The sequence below is a fragment of the Curcuma longa genome, chromosome 7, assembly GCF_044706935.1.
Source record: "Curcuma longa cultivar G26 ecotype Majalengka, Jawa Barat chromosome 7, ITB_CL_G26_1.1, whole genome shotgun sequence".
In the NCBI taxonomy this organism is placed as follows: domain Eukaryota; kingdom Viridiplantae; phylum Streptophyta; class Magnoliopsida; order Zingiberales; family Zingiberaceae; genus Curcuma; species Curcuma longa.
The window spans coordinates 10,874,864-10,879,682 of NC_133867.1; the positions used below are offsets into that span (position 1 = coordinate 10,874,864).

The window sequence follows — 4,819 nt, forward strand, 5'->3', positions numbered from 1 at the left end:
AAAGAGCAATAGATATTGTGATGAGACACAACTAGAATCTAGTATTAATGTTACAATCAAGGGATTATTTCCATTATTTGTGCTATTAAGAATTGTTGATAGAGATAGAAAGCCAATCATGGAATTTGTGTATGATAGGTAAAGAACAACAAATGGGCATTAATGACTTTTTTAAAAGAATGTAGAAGCTTACATATGACACATGAATTGATTGTTAAACATGAAGGGAAAATTGGAATATTGTTGTGTATTACCTCCTACTATTTTACTAATATGGCAATTTATGAAAGGGTGCACTTATGTTTTTAAAATAACTAGAGATGCATCATATTTTGGAATGATCAAAAGGTACACATGTTTTACAAAATACCCTTCATCCAACTCACTTAGCTTCATCAAACTCATTATCATTCAAATCAATAATTAACTAACAAATCGACTAAAAATGATATTAGTCGTTTGACTAATCGATTAAAAGTGGCTCCAGTGATGCTCTTGAGATTCTCTTAAGTTCTTTTATGTTCATTTTTTCAGATTTTGAGTACCTTATGGTCATCAAAAACTTTTTTTCAAAAGTAATTAATGACCTCAAATTTATATCAAATAAGCACCATTGCACGCTTGGGGTTTCCTAAGCTTTATCAATGTTCATTTTTTTTATAGGATCATCAAGTACTCTCGTTATTTAATGGTTATCAATTGACCGAGCAATCAATTGAAAGTGGCTCTAATCAATTGGAAATGATTCTAGTTGATTACTCATTGAGTACTTTTGCCCAGGGCAATCAAGGCCCACAAATTAGTAGGACCTTAATTTTTAGATAAAATTTTATATTCTTAGCTTTTAATTATTGTCTCTCAAAGAATATTAAAAGTATTCTTTGATCGAATCCCAAAACAATTGAGCAGTTAATTCTATAATTCTTTGCCCATCTGTCCATGTAAAAAAAATTGAACGGTCAATTAGTTTTTAAGCTTTAATCGCCGATCATTTTTCTGTTCATTTCATCAAGCACAAGCACCAGATCTCAACAAGTTATGGATCTCGTCACCAAATCCTTTTTGTGTTCATTCCACGGGTTGCGGATCTCTGTCGCGAACTACACCCACAGGCCACAATCGCTTCTACAGTTCCACACGCTGCGAAAGTGCCCCTCCATATTAGATTTTATTATTCTTTACTTATTGCTTATTACTTATTATTCATAATTATCTATCATTATAAAACAACTATCTGGATATCAAAAAAGATAAAAAAAGAAAAGAAAAAGAGAAAGAGATAGTCTAAAGCTTAAGAGGTTCATTGAATAAATATTTTAATAAAGAATCACATGACACAATGGAAAACTTAGTTTAGATTTTTAACTAATAAATTAAATGCAAATGAAGATTTTGTTGAAAATAAAAATGATAAAAATAAAGAATTTGTAAGAAACGAAAGTGATGAAAATGAGAAATTTGTAGAAAATGAGAACGAAGAGAATAAAGATTTTAATTATTTAGATGAAATTAAAATTGATAAAGCTAAAGATATTTATAATTATTGTGATGATAAGCATACAAACGAATATCAATGTTCGACACCAAGATATGATTTGAACATATTTGATCCAAGAGTTTGGGATAATCTTGATATAAAAATGAGAGATTTACTTATGAAAAGAGGTCCTAAAAGAGAAGATATTCTTAAATTTCCTTTAGATAAAGAATCTCGATACTTTTTTCCTACTTACTATGTTCAAATGTTACTAAATGGTGAGACTCATGATCGAAAATGGTTAGTATACTCGAAGGAGTTAGACAAAGTATTTTATATTTGTTGTAAGTTATTTAAAGTAATACACACTAAAAGTAATTTTGTAAGATACGAGAAAATTTTAGGGTTAATCATAAATAACCCTAATTGGATAACAAGGTTTAAGGGGATCAATTATTAGGTTTAATAATTGTGGTTAAAGGATAGGTATTTATTGGATTGGATTTCATTTGGGTTTAATAATTAAACCCATTTGCCAACCCAATTTAAACTAGCCCATTAGCCTATCAAGCCCATTTAAACCTAGCCCAATTAAGTTAATTTCATGAATCAAATTAGTGTAGGGTTATAAGCTAAAGGTTAATGGGTGATAGATAAAGCATGAACCCGTTAACCCACTAAGCCATTAAACAAGAACCGAAGTCTCTTCCTCCCAAATCGCACCTGAAGCTTCCTTCCTCACCAGAAGCTGCAAAGCCTTCCCCATCGCGATTCTTTTTTTCTTTCTTCTCCAACCCGACTCCCTCAACAGATCGTGATCTTCTCTTCCAAGCTGGATGCCGCCCTTCTTCTTCTTCCCCTGCCGTGGTTCTTCCCCACTCTGCCTCGCGTACTAACCGTCGAATGAGCCAGCCACCATTCGTGGATTTGCTACAGTTTTCTTGACAAGGAAGAGACGGTTCTTCATCCTCACCAAGGAGCAATCGTAGTTCTCCCTAGAGCTGAGTCGCCACCCCTTTGCCAACCAACGCCGTCGCCTCCCTTATTCATCAAGCCGTTGAACGATTCCTTTCTTCAGGGATTCACCGCTACCGATCGGAGCTGAGTTAGGGATGCTATGGCTTCTGACTTGGTAAGTCTTGAATCTTGTTAGATCAGTTCTTACGGATTTGTCCAGATTTCATTTGTATGTTGAACCTTAAAGCCGAGATTTGTAAGATTTAGATTTGTTGGCCGCAGTGGACAAAATCAAGTGGAGCGGTTGTTAGGGCAAGGAAATCTAGGGTAAGTATTGAACCTGATTAAGTTGTTTCTTGATCAGGATTGGTCCTTTAGGACTCTTCGGATTTTATGAATTTGGATGTTGAAATGTACTATTCCATTTAAAGGTGTTTGGTTTCTTGGATTAATCAGGCTTTGATTGAGTGGAATCCAAGGAGTAAGGGATCTAGGGCACTCTTCGATCAAAGCTCCATTGGATCAGAGGTGAAATTGATTTTGTTATCTCTGATGCTTCAATTCTTTACTTCAATGTGATTCCCAGATTATGTAGGCTCTATAAAATAGTTGGAGTATTTGCTTAAAGATTAGGGTTAAAGGAATGGATTCTTGTGGTTTAACCTATTCTGTTGTTGACTTATTTGGTTTAGGTTGTGATTTTTGACCAATGTGATTATGTTTGGATTTGATATGTGGTTAGAATAGGTTGTATCATTAAATGTAGGGTTTCGGTGAATTTAATTATAATTTAGGTTTAATCTGATTAGATTGTTTAGTGTTGGATTTCTTGGTTAGGTTAGAATTTATCTATTAGAGTTGTGTAATTAGGTTAGTTAGTTAATTAGGTTAGTTAGGTTAATTAAGTTAGGTTGGTTTAAATCTGATTAGAGTTAATGAAATTAACTCGTGTTTAATTAACATGAGTTAATTGAATTATGGATCTAATTGGATTTGGGTTATATGTAGATCTTAAAATTTATTAAGATCTATATATTTATTAATGAATGTTGTTTATTCTTTTTGCAGGTCCTTGATTTTTGAGCAGTTACTTACGTAGTTTACTTTCAGGGGATTCTATTATTTGACTTGCGATATGTCAGGTGGATAATTTTCTGTATTTAGTCAATACAGATCCTGTCTATTTTTCAGTGCATGTGTTCTTTTTCTACTATTGTTGATTAGCCTTTTGATCACCTTCATATGCTTGGATGTAGAATAGATACTTATGCTACTCATGTTTCCTTCATGCTTGTCCTTGATACCGTTGATCTTTGATAATCAATTCTGTTGTATCAGTTTTATTGTTTCTCTGTGTTTACAGTCCCTATTTATATGAATCCTTTGATATTTGAGATTATTGTTGATATCCTGTCTTATGATACCTATGATCATTAGAGGTTAGAGTTTTCTTTACTTATGATACCTGTGATCATTAGGGTTTTATACCTACGCATGTTGATTAACATGGTAGATGCAGATTACTGTGATTTGAGCATCTCATCATGATGCATGATAACGATTGTAAATCCCAATATTGTGGGTCTATCGTGATGGTAGTTGGCCTTTAGTGGCATTACTATATAGGTGGTTATGATACCCTATTTTCATCACGGTGATGGTGGCTGTATGGCAGTGTACGCAGCCGAGTCGATGATCTGGTCTTGACACCGGTTAGGGGGGTGGTACTCGGAGAGTATATGGATGATACTCAGGGACGAGTATTAGTAGACAGATATCGGCCATACAGTTGTACGTAGCTATATATGGCTACCTACTGACTGGGTCACCATGCTACTTTATTGTAGGGCTGGAGTACTGACCACCCCATGTTGGACACCCTCAGACTCGTTGACACATGAGTGCCCGAGGACGAGGTCGACCCCTGAGATGACCTGATAGGTCAGAGGAGCCCGATATTATTCAGGAGGAGACTTCCACTGCGGCTTGATCCTCCAGATCAGCTCAGACTTCTGCTGCGACTTCGCCCCACTCGGTCCTCCAGACCAGTCCAGACTTCACCTAGTGCTTCGACTCTGCCAAGACTTCCGCCTGATCCTCCAAACCAGGACTTGCTCGTGCCTAGCCGCAACTAGGACTTTCCCTTGTCTAGCTTCACTTACCAAACTTTCCTTGCCCAATCTTCCAAATTAGGACTTCCATTGCCTAGTCTAACCGACTAGGTCTTCTCGCTAGTCATCTGGTCTGACTAGACTTTACTCACTTCATCCAAACATCAGAGAGTCCTGTTGAGAATCAACCCCTTGGTCAAAACTGATCAGACTTATGTATATTGTCAAACATCGAAACCCAAGGAAGGATCTAGTGCTTCTTGCACCAACACAT

General features: G+C 35.8%; 1 pseudogene; it reads left to right on the forward strand.

Moving 5' to 3' along the window:
• Positions 1 to 1,224: 1,224 nt before the first annotated feature.
• On the forward strand, positions 1,225 to 3,510 carry LOC141832626 (uncharacterized; annotated as a pseudogene).
• The last annotated feature ends 1,309 nt before the right edge of the window (positions 3,511 to 4,819 follow it).